This window comes from Vicugna pacos, chromosome 33, assembly GCF_048564905.1.
Source record: "Vicugna pacos chromosome 33, VicPac4, whole genome shotgun sequence".
Lineage (NCBI taxonomy): Eukaryota > Metazoa > Chordata > Mammalia > Artiodactyla > Camelidae > Vicugna > Vicugna pacos.
In genome coordinates, this window is record NC_133019.1 from 14,870,652 (window position 1) to 14,883,099 (window position 12,448).

At 47.5% G+C, this 12,448-nt stretch overlaps 1 protein-coding gene across 3 annotated transcripts in view; it reads right to left on the bottom strand.

Annotated features, from left to right (window-relative positions):
- ZBTB16 (zinc finger and BTB domain containing 16) overlaps positions 1-12,448 on the bottom strand; it is a 178,432-nt gene that overhangs the window by 94,977 nt on the left and 71,007 nt on the right. The gene's annotated exons all lie outside the window — the stretch shown is intronic.

The window sequence follows — 12,448 nt, forward strand, 5'->3', positions numbered from 1 at the left end:
GGGATCCACTCCAGGTCTGCCAGGAACCATCCAAATGACCTTGGTCAAACCACTTACCCTCCCTCCTTCTCACTCTACAGCTTTGCAGCAATGCAAGAACCGAGTCAGTGATTCTGCAGGTCCTTTCCCGTCAGGTTTACGACTCTCAACCCCTGGGGTTGACAGGGGTCTGTGCTACCCAGACTGTCACCTCCTTCGTGAAGAATCCAGACCAGATTTATCCCCTCAACCTCTCTGTCACTGAGCCCAGAACAGAGGAGGGACTCAGTGCATCCTTGTTGAGTGGGTAAACAAACATGAAAGAGAATTCAAGGAGAAAAAATGCAGGGTAGAAAAAAAAACCCCACTGCCTCTACACGTATACACACATACACACATGAGTACAGTAACGGTTGTCCTCATCGTCCAAAAGAGAAGGGCTCCTTTGGGGTTCTTAGAAAGAAAGCCATGCATTCTGCCTTGGCTGGGGTTCAAGGCCAACCTGGAACTGACTGAAGAGTGGCAGGAGCTGTCCTGAGCCTTGAATATATAAGGGACAGTGGCATTGCCCGAGGCCATAGTACAGTGCTTTCAGATAAGGCCGCTTGAGAATGTTAACACGCGACGTCAGAAATGACAAAGGGCCATGCTAATCTCCCTGCAGCAACTGCTCAAAGAAGGATCTTCATGGCTGCCCAGCACCAGGAGGCCTGGGCTTCTGGCTGTTACGTAACCGGGCCTTTGTCTTAAAATACCGACTTCTCCGAAGTCATTTATGTGAAATATCTCTATCAACAAATTTCACCAAGAACAAAAGTTCTTCATTTGTGTACCAGGCTATAGGGTGATCTTATCACACACAATCTCATACAGTCCCTTTCAACAAGGTCTTAGCGTGCTTATCTGTGAAGTTCCTGGTAGCCAAATATGATTGAAATGTTCTATTTATGCTCACTGGATTAAGGAGATGTTGCAAAACTGCACAAAAACCTGGCAGATGTAAGCAAGGTATTACAGCCCGGGCAGTTAAGATCTGAGGCAAGGGAATCAATATACACTTTGTAGTTTTCTTTCTTTCTTTTTTTTTTTTAAAGAAACCAGAAAAGTTGTGCTTTTAGAAAAGGGAAGAGGGAAAAAGAGGAAAAGGTCTTAAGATTTATAGCTTCTCGGAGCTTTTTCCAAACCCCAAACAGGGCACCATGATGCATGCTTGATGATGTCAGCCCAAGGGAAACAAAAATAAATCCAAAATATTCTCTCCAGATCCTAAAAGGCCCTACAAGGGAACTGAACGATGGTTATGGATGTACAGCATTCTTGCTTTCTCTCTTTCATTCCCATATGAGGCTCTCAACCAGCACAAATAGCCAATTTCTCGGAAAGCCCTTTTCAAAAAGCTACAGATTCCTCCTTCATCTTCCTGCTTTGCCTGCGTGTGTGGAGGAAATGCCGTCTCCTAGTTATTGAGGCTTATTTTTACATGTTCTCACTTTAGCAGGGAAGCCAAAACACTACCTTTGAAATCCCACAGACCTGCCGCGGATCCTCAGAGACTGTTGCAAATAACTGAGGTTTATTAAGGGCCTGAGAAGGAAGTTCCTCTGGAATTAAATCCTTCTGAAAATCTTCTTAATGTACATTGCCTCATTCTTTCCGCTTTAGCACACTGAAAATTGAATTACTTTTCTATGAGGATTCTGAGGCTTAGAGCCATCATTCTAAACATCGGTTATGAACACAAGGCAGGGGAGTGGGCAGGTGAACCTGTCCATCTGTATGTCTCCAACCCCACTGTGAAAGTCATCGTCATTTCAATGAAGGAAAAAGGCAAAAACCAAATAAACAGCCACTTCTTTGCTGGCTCTTTTTTTTTTCTTTCTTCTAGAAAAATGCAAAAAAAAAAAAAAAGCAAGTTAACTGAGGTTTTATAGTCATAACACCACTAAGGCATTTACAGATCATGTGTGACTCTGAAAAGGTCTCCTGAGAAACTTCTCAATTACCTTGTGTTTAGGGAAGAGCATACAGTCCCCATTATGCGGATGAGGAAACTAAGGCTTAGTGACTTACTTTCCCGTGGAAGAAGATGGAAGCCTCCAGACTTCTCACTGCAGGATCCACATTCACACTTACCCACCTGACAGAACACACACCCCACCCATAGCAGCCCCTCAGAGCTTCCCGCTAAAGGCACAGGAAAACCACCAGCAAGAGAGGAGATGCTGAGAGCGTGCCCAGGAATCACAGGCCCCTAATCAGAAAGCAGCAAGAACAGAGGCATGACTAAGAACACAGGTAAGTCCAGTGATGGAACCCAGAGTCCACGGCGGGCTGGGTCTCAAAGCCTGGAAGACCTCAGAGAAGACACACAGCCTCTCCCCCACTTCTGCTGTTTAATATCTGCTAAGCACCCACTGTGTGCTCGATTCTGGGAAAGTAAGGATGCATCTGAGCCACAGCGCATCGGGTAGGTCCTACATCAGTGTATTCTCCATTACTGATCTCCTTTATAGCACTTAACACAATTTGCAGGTATATATATATATATATATATATATTTTTTTTGTTACTAGTATTCGTTATCTTACTAGACTTTAGGCTACATGAAGGCAGAAGCCACCTGCTGTATATCCTCAGAGTCTGGGACAGTGCCTGGTACTGAGCAGGCATTCAATAATTTTTTTTTAAACAACAGCTTTATTGAGATTATCTGCGTACCACAAAATTTACCCTTTTAGAACCCACCTACATTGTTAGTGGGAATGTAATTTGGCGCAGCCACTGTGGAAAACAGTATGGAGATTCCGCAAAAAACTAAAAGTAAAGTCACCATGTGATCAGCAATCCCACTCCTGGGCATATATCTGGAGTAAACTCTAACTTGAAAAGATCCACGCACCTCAGTGTTCATAGCAGCACTGTTTACAGTAGCCAAGACATGGACGCAACCTAAATGTGTGTTGACAGATGATTGGATAAAGAAGATGTGGTGTATATATATTTTTTTCAGTCACAAAAAAGAATAAAATAATGCCATCTGCAGCAACATGGATGGACCTAGAGATTATCATACTAAGTGAAGTAAGTCAGAAAGAGAAGGAAAAATCACATATGATGTCCAAAGAAATGACACAAGATGAACTTATTTACAAAACAGAAACAGACTCACAGACATAGGAAACAAACTTATGGTTACCAAAGGGGATGGGGGGGTATAAATTAGGAGTTTGGCGTTAACAGATACAAACTTCTGTATGTAAAATAGATAAACAACAAGGTCCCACTGTATAGCACAGGGAACTGTGTCCAATATCTTCTAATAACCTCTTATAAAAAAGAATATATATAAATATATATATATATATATATAACTGAATCACTATGCTGTGCACCACAAACACATTGTAAACTGATGATACTTCAATTAAAAAAAATTCACCCTTTTAAATGTACCTTTTGATGGTTTTTAGTATACTCACAGAGCTGTGCGACCATCACAGCAGCTACCTAATTCCAGGACATTTTCATCACCCCAAAAAGAAACCCATACCTATTGGCGGTCGCTCCCCACCTCCCTACCCCCAAGTCTCTGGCAGCTGCTAATCTATCTTCCTCTATGGATTTGCTCTTCTGAACATTTCATGAAATGGAATCATACAAGAAGCCTTTTGGGTCTGGCTTATTTCATTTAGCATAAGATTTTCAAGGTTCATCCATTTTGTAACACGTATCAGTATTTCATTCCTTTTTGCCCCACTGTATGTATATACACCACATCTAATTTATCCATTCATCAGTTGGTGGACTTTTGCTTGTTTCCACCTTGTGACCATCACACACGTGTTCGGCGATGAGCACTTGCGTACAAGCTCTGTGTGTGGACATCTGCTTCTACTTCCCCCGGGTGTGCACCTAGGAGTGCAACTGTCACTGCTTCTATGTTTCACCTTTCAAGGACCCGCCAGAATATCTTCCAAGGCAGCTGTACCATTTTACATTCCCATCAACAATGTATGAGGTTTCCGATTTCTCAGTACATTTTTGGGCTAAACGAATAAATGAATGAAGACTCCTTCTGCTCTAAAAGCCTGCAGAGAAAGGGATACATTCCCAAGGCTCCTGCAGTAAACTAGCATCTTCATCTGCAGACATGACATGCCCCGCTCGTGTTTAACAGAAACCCCAAAGAAGGCTATTTATATTTAGTTCATTCTAGAGAGAGAGAGAATCGAATAAAAAAAGAAGACAAGGAAAAAAAGAGCCCAGACAGCTCAAAGTGGGTTCTACCTTCGCATGTGATTTCAACCCCCACCCTCCACCCCACGTCCAGACTGAATAATTTAATAACACACGCGTATTAAACAGATTTAGTTGAAAAAATGTGAGCAGGATCCTAGCTCAACTGCAGCTGACTTTGATTTGGTCAGCAATGAAGGCAGCTTTATTTGACAGCCCTGCTGCCTATGACGGGAAGTTCGAAAATATACTTAAAATAAAAACACACACACACAAACAAAAATATCCCAGGCAAATCCTAGGAGAGGGACGCACGGAGCTGAGAACGTGGACAGCCAAGAGCAAAGCTGGCCTCTCTTTCTGCGCTGGTTCGAGGGGGCGGGTGTTCCAGAGCCCGGGGAAGAGGCTTTACTAACAGCTCCTTGAACTTCTTTTTCTCCCCTTTTTTTCTTTGCAAAAGAAGGCAGGCGTATTCCTTCTGCACAGACTCCTCGCAAAGAACAAACAAACAAAAGCTGGGACAGAGCAAGGCCCTTTGCAAGCTGCAGGTAATTAAAACGGCCTGTAAATGCCCCAGCAGAAAGCACTTCAAAGACAGTAATTCCAGCAATGGCCAGTCAAGACTGTGTGGTGTAAAAATTATGAGTTTTCCCAACGGGGAGCTTTGTGTGAAAAGGACAAGGGTTGGTGGCAAAGGGAGGGTGAGCCACACGGAGGAGGCTTACAATGGTGTCCACGCCGGGTGTGCACGGGACTGCGTGTGGATGTGTGCGTGTGTGTGCGTCGCACACGCGGGCAAGAGAAAGGGGGATGCTGTGCATGTGGGTGAGAGCATGCATTTATCAACGCCGAGATGCTCGGAGCGTGTGGGACTGGAGATAAAAGGAAAAATAAAATAAAAGCAACAAATACGCATCCTCTCCCCCTGCTGGGCCTCGTTTTCACAGGGAGACGCACCAGGCAGCTCGCTTGCTCCTCCGGCTCCTAACTTGTAAGCCTGCCGAGCCGGGCGTGCAGGAAATGCTTAATACCCAGGACTCGGGGCCCAGCTGACAGCCACCGCACAGCCGGCTCTCTGGACAGGCTCTCATATGTTCCATCTCACAGAGACACACACACTTAGGACAACAGACCGCCAGCTACGAGATCTTAAAACAGAGGATGGAGAAAAGGGAGAAGATTATTAACCTTGACTCTGACCACATTCACTAAATTCTCCGTGCTACCTGCCCGGTGCCCCTACGCTCAGGGGATGCGCTGCCCAGGTCATGGCGTGGAGCTGCTGCACGTGACAATGGAGGTGGCAGCCTCGATGCACAGGGACCCTGGCCTCGGTTTTATAATACACAGCACAGAAAACCCAAACTGACACACATCGGTGATCACCTGACCACGACATCACTCGTCTTTTTAAAAAGCCCATCACTAGGGTATTTTTTTTTTCTGTATTCTCCCTGCAGGACGGAATAGCCATGAAGGGATGTTTCGCCAGGCAGGCAGGAGAGCTAGCATCACCCCTAGGGAGCCCCTCATGGTCCCTCCACTCCCAAAGCTGACCGGGCCTCCACGTCACCCCGTCCTTTGCGTGTGAGTCTCCGGTTGCGCCAATAGCATGGGGGCTGCACCTGCTCGGTCGCCTGCCTCTCCAACTAGATGGAAAATTACCCGAAAACAGACTCGGCCTCACTTCTCTGTAAATCTCCAGCCTCGCAAAGGGCCTGGATCAGTGGGTGCCCAGGACATGTCTGGGGGGTGGACGAGTGGGTGGGCGCGTCTTGGCCATGCTGTGGGTAATGAGCAAGCAGGACCGGAATGGGGTACGCACAGCATACTGCACAGAGCCTTGGTACCCAGCTCTTCCTCACCCTCATCAGGCGGTCAAGAGGTCCCCTGGCCCGCGGGAGCCTCAGAGCCTGCGGAGGGAAGGTGGAAAGAAGCCTGGACTCCCGGGGCGGCCGAGAAGCCAACGCCGGCACAAGCCGATGGCTTTATTTCCCCATAAACAAAATCGTGCTCTGCCTCTCTCACAGCCCCACTCACTAACTCCTCCCTGACACTGCTGGCTTTAAGCCCACACATAAAAATGTCCTTTACTATTTTTATTTAATGAGCTTTCATTTTCCTCCCCTTCTTTGTAAATGAGAAAGGAAAGTCCAGCTCCTAATGGGGGTGGGGGAGAGGAAGCAAAGTGGAATCTTTTGAAAATGGGCCATAACTTCATGAAAAGCTTTCTCCTCGACAGCACCCCCAGCCCACTCCGGCCCCTCTTCAAGCCCCTCGCGTCCCGCCCTCCTCCCGGCATCCTTCCTTCTCACGACTCGAAACAAGATGCATGGATTTTGGACATTTGATTGCTTTTAAGTATATATTTTCCCCTCAAATAGACTGAATACAATGGTTAGGGAATGTGACAGAAAACTATTCTGAGCCATTTATTGCCTTAATACCCACCTTTGTCCAACAGGCAGTTTTGACAACAGCGATAAATTCCAAATTTATGTCAACAGAGCATATGTTGAACACCTCATTTCTGAGCTAAAGCGGCATGCCGTCCTATAAATCACCGTTCTGTTTGAAATGAAAGTAGATTACAGGCCTGTGTTATTGAGCAGTTAGAGCTAGGCTCATATAAATCAGAACTTTTAAGTCTAGGCAATCCGTTGTGCAATTAACTAAAGGGCGCTTTGTCATCTCAGGGCTTGTGCACAGACTTGGCAGGGCTCGGAGCTCCTGGGGAAGGGGCTGGGAAGGAACAAAAAGTTTTCAGGCTACAGGAACGTTCTCAGCTGCCGCGTCCACCACACCCCACAATGCCTTACCACCCCCACCCACACCCCCCCGACCACCACCACTGCAGGAATCTGCCAAGACTGAACGCTGCCAAAGACAACCTCGTAATCAGTGTCTGTCACAAAGACAACATCGTACCAAGTCGTAGTCACCTCTGGAAGCCCCAGTGCCTTCTCATTCATTAATTAAGCCTTTCCTGCACACGAGCCATGTGCAGAGCCTTGACTTAGGTGCTAAGACGACACCAGAGACAAGAGAGGTGATAATGTAATGCAAACAACAATATTAAGATGAGGCTGATAAAATGAAGAATTAGAAGAGTGATATACAAGACGTATCTGAACACTTGCTACATGCCGGGCACTATTCTGCGCATTTTCACGCACTGCCTCATCCACGTCTCAGAACAACCTCATCAGGCAGGTATCATTTTTATTTCTGTTTTACTGAAGATGAAACTGAGGCACAAGGAATTAAATCATTTATCTGAGGTCATCAGGTCTGTAAGTGGAAGAGCCTGATTCATTTCTAACTGGCAGAGCAAAACATTTAAAAACTCAGACTCTTAAAAAAAAAACAAAAACAAAACAAAACTCAGACTCCGATGCCAGCCCTCGCTGCAAATTCCAGGTCTACAACTTATCAGCTTTAAGATGTTGGCTGAAACCAACATTGTAAATCAACTACACTTCAATTTAAAAAAAAAATCAATGGTGGGATTCTCTAAGCCTCGGTTTTCTCATCTGTCAAGTGGGATAGTGGTATTGTTATCCCAAAGGGTAGAAAAATGAGATCGTGCATGTAAAAAGATTCAGCACACACACAAAAAGAAGATGGTGAAGAAAAAAGAAAAGACAGCATAGAGTCGAGAATATAATGTGGAAAATAAATATTAGCTAGTATAAGCCTGAATAAGAAGAAAGAGTGACCCTGGTCCTCTGTCAGATGGTTCATCATGTAGCTGATGAGAAAGAGACAGAGAAAGAATCACAAAAGGAAGATGTGATTATGCACCCAAATGCCAGCAAATAATCCATGTTACAGGTGTGCAGAAGAGGAGCCGATAAAAGGCGGGTGGTGCGGCCAGAGGTGGCTTGAGGGCGTGGTGGGACTAAGCTGGTCCTTTCAGGAGCTTTGTAAGCTCTAAAGCTCTGTCTACCCACGTCAGGGAATATTAAGAATGGAAAAGCCTCGGATAAGGGAGAGAGGTTCACGTGATGGAGGCATCACACGAGCCAGGACTGGCCAATAGGAGCAAGTCACGCTGGAGGAGTCTCTGGGAGACTCTCTGGGCCATCCAGAGTGGCCCGGTGGAAGGTCAGAGGTCATAGCAAGGGCAGGATTGCGTCACTGACCAGCCACCATAACCCTCCTTGAAGCAAACAACAGAGCTGGCTGGGAGTGGAAGGCTGAGGGTGGGCAGGGACCATGGAAGGAGAAAGACAGAGAGAAGGGCCCAAAGTCTGAATTGAGAATGAGGACATTTCCAAAGGCAGTACTTAGGTCAGCCTTCCAGAACAAGTGCCAACACAATATCCTTGCTCTGCATCTGTAAGAGACTTCTGTCCCCCAAGAAGATCCAAGAAGAGAGAGACTGGAACAAACCACCCATCTCTCTGCCTGGCTCCGTGGAGTACAAGTTACCATGGCAGGAAACTCAGAAGAGCCACCACTTCTGTTTGCTCCCTGGCAGCAACGCCCATCCAATTAAACAGGCCATCACCATCACCTACTGATCAGGATGCAGGTGGCAACAAGAACCCACAGTGGAGGAGCTACACTGCGTGACTTCTTCCTCGGAGTCATCTTGAGCTGGTCACCAATTCAATATGGTGGGGGGACGGCAAAAATACCCGGGTCCCCCGTCTCTCTCACGAGCCCTTATGGGTTGAGAATCAATCATGTATTTCCTTGGCATGGTGAGAGATACAACGAAAGCACAGGACAATAACCTGTCTCCCCAGAGCTTGACATCTAGTTGAGGAGAGAAGACAATACACAATCATGTGAACCAGTTCTTACTCCCAAGCTTCGATGTCAGGTCCTGACTGCAGCCACCACACCCAGAGTCAGCAGGAATCAAAACTCAGAGCCTTCCCCCTCCCCACGTGTGAGGAGTGGGCCCAAGGCTGGGCCCAGGAGACACCAAGAATGGAGCCAGCAGAGAAGAGGAGAGGCATTTCAGAGGAGGGAGAAGCAGGCACGAGAACAGCATCATTCCTGAGCGAGGGGCAGCCAGCCCGGAGACAGGTGGGCGGGCGCCGAGCGAGTGACGCGGAGTGGCGTGAGATGAGTATGGACCGGAACACTAACGGGGGAGAAGGTGGGGTTGGAGGGCAGGCACAGGTCCCTGAGAGATGGGGAGGGGACACGAGGATGGTGGCGGTCTAAGAGCAGAGGGCTGGCATGCCCTAGACGCCCTCCCATCACGACAGATGGCCCTAAGGAACATCTGGCCTTGGAGACTGGCCAGACACTTGCTCTCCGACCTCCTCCACAGCCTCCCATTCACGGACAAGTGGATTCCTCACAGGAAGATCGGGGTGACGGGGCCTTCCTGCCACCCACTCTGTTTTGGTCACTTGCCAAGGTGCTCCGTCTTGCTGCCTAGCTGGATGCGAGCAAGGCGAGAATACGCTGGACAGAAACTGCACCCTCCCTAGGAATCCCCTAGCACACACACGTGGACGAGCAGGTACGTCCCTGCAACACACCCCCATCTTTCACCATCTGGCTGAGCAAACTGCTGGTCTCTGAAAAAAAAAAAAAAGAAGAAAGGAAAGCTCTTAGAGATATTTGTTTAATATCTGAAAAGTGGGGGAGCAGATGAAGTACGCAAGTTTCATTTAGAAAATCATTAAGGAGCTATTATAGTAAAATGAGGCTTCTGGTTTCCAAATAAAGCTGAAACAATCACACTGAACACACTGGCAGAGCTGGCGAATGAAGGCGCTCAGAGAGGAGCAGGAAGGAAGGAAGTACAGTAAAAATAATAATAACTGGAGATGCCAGGGAGTCCCAGGCAGCCCCCCTTCCCGCTTCGGGACGGAGAATCAGCTTGACCGATGAGCTGGGGAATCCACGGCTCAACAGTGACAGCCTGCAGGAGGGTCTCCATCAGGTTTCGGAAGTGTGGTTCCAGGGACCCCTCTGTTCTGAGGCTGCCACTTACATCCCATGATTTTCATCTTAAACATCCTCACAAAAGCATCTCCGGAGAAAGAAGAGGCTGGCACCAGCTTCCTTTTGAGACAGAAAGCTGGCTGGGGACAGGTGAGGAGTGAGACCATGGGAGTATGAGTAAGTAGCTCCCCTAAGAGGAAGGGAACAGAGAGCAGCAGATCCATTCACTCAAAGTTGACAGATATTTATTGCCTCCTAAATGCAAGGCATGGTGTTGGCCACTGTGGAAAGGTTCAAAGAAATGTAATATACAGCCTGTACCCTCAAGGACCTTAAAATTTAGTAGGGAACCCAAGACATATGCATGTAAAAAGCTAGCACCACCAGACAAGAGCAGGGGAAATGCAAGGCTGAAGGCGGGATGAAGGATGCTACAAGTTTTGCATATAGGCTCCAAGCAACAAAGCAGAAGAGAGCCTCTTCTCTGTCCAGGGTTTATTGCTGTCTGGAAATACCACACCCATTTCTAAACCCCCAAGCAGCCCTCCCTCGGCCATTACATCCTCTCCTGGCTCCAAGTTCTGCAGACTGTCAAGCCGAGAATACTAACCCTGCCCATTCATTAGTCATATGGTTTGTTTTGCTCGAAAAGGGCAGCTCCCAGGGTTAAACCCCATCATGGTCGTAACAGTCACTTCCTGCTCTCCCTGCCACCTGCCTTTCTTTTCTAGCTTGGGAATGGAGGACTCATGGGTGGGCCTGTCCACAGCTCCCAGGCACCCTTTCATCCTGGGCCCTGGGCCCTCCTCTCAAGGGCTCCACAGGCCACTCCTCGCTCGCTGCCTACCGTGTGAGCCAGTAGAGAGCAGGAGAGCAGTGCTCACCAGGGCAGTCCCCTCTGCACCTGTCACCAATGCAGAGCACGGGGCTCACTGCACCCAGCACCAGAACAGGGTGATGTGCTCAGAGCAGCCAGGTAGGGCCTTGCCCCAACCCTACACTATTCACTGGAGGAGAAGGGAGACTCCATCAGGGTCTTAGGAAGCCCCCTACCATCAGTGAGTTATTCTCCATTGCCAGTGCTGCACTGACTTCTCCATAGAACCCATCCTTATGTTCTCTGCCCAAAGAGAAGGACTCCGTCCACCTTAATGAAATAAACTGTAACAGAGTGGGCAGGGAACTTCAGCTTCCTTCCAGAAGACACACTCTTAATTCATGCGCTAGTTGTCTTGCTGGAAGCCTCCAGGCCTCTCACTGCAAGCAGGCTGGAAGGATTTGGAAATGCTTGGAAATCCTTGGGTCTGGTCATCTACATCCTTAATTGCCATCTGAACATCCACATCACGTCACTTCAGTGTGGCCAACAAGTGCGTGGCCAAGCTCCTTCTCCAGTGAGGCTGAGAGATGCAAACAGGTACCTCTTTGTGTTTCTCGTTTACTCTCCACTCTCTTTCTTTCCCGAGACGCTTGCATCTTGGAGAGGATGGGAGACTGGGGAGAGGGGGAGTGGTGTGAGTAGGGAGCATTGACTTCTTTAGCTGGCTGTTGGCTGTGACCTTCATCGTGACAATAAGGTTTAGTTTCTCTTTTGGTAGAGAGATGAGAGTAGCAGGCTTCAAATGGGAGATAACGGTTGGGTCTGAACAATGCACCCCTGAAAGGTCACCTCTGCATGCAAGAACTAAGAGAAGACACAGATGCCATTTCCATAATAGCTTAACCTTCTAAGAATCAGAGGGCTTAGAGAGCTGGGAAGTCCTTGGGCCTTCTATGCATCCAGGAATAAAGGTGCTCAAGCATTATAGACAGAAAACCTAGAATATTTTCAAAGAGCTCCAGAAAAGAAATGTCACATAGAATACGGAACAATTTGTGGAGATCTGGGAGGCAGGAGAACAGAACAATAAGAGAGACTATAGAACATGTTACCCAGCAAAGAGAGCCAAGTCATAAGCCCCAGAGATAGCACAATATGCCCTTCAAGGACTCTGATGCCCTTCAGCTAAATCTACATTTGAACCTAAAAAATAAAACCGAAACTCCCAAGACAAAGTCATCCTCAGTAGACATCATTCTCAGGTTCCATAACGGAGAGTGAAACCTCCCAAACCAAACCCTTTGGCAGGCAATATTCTATCTGATTAGTTTCATTCATCTCTTGGGGAGAACACTGGAAAGCTGATCTCTCTCTCACCACCACAATTCACCCACAACCCCAACACTGGCAGTACTGGAAGGCAAGAATCTTAGAACACAGCCGAGCCAGTAAGGGGAAAAGCTCTCAGATGGTCACAAACTTGTGAGATCTTCCAGGGAC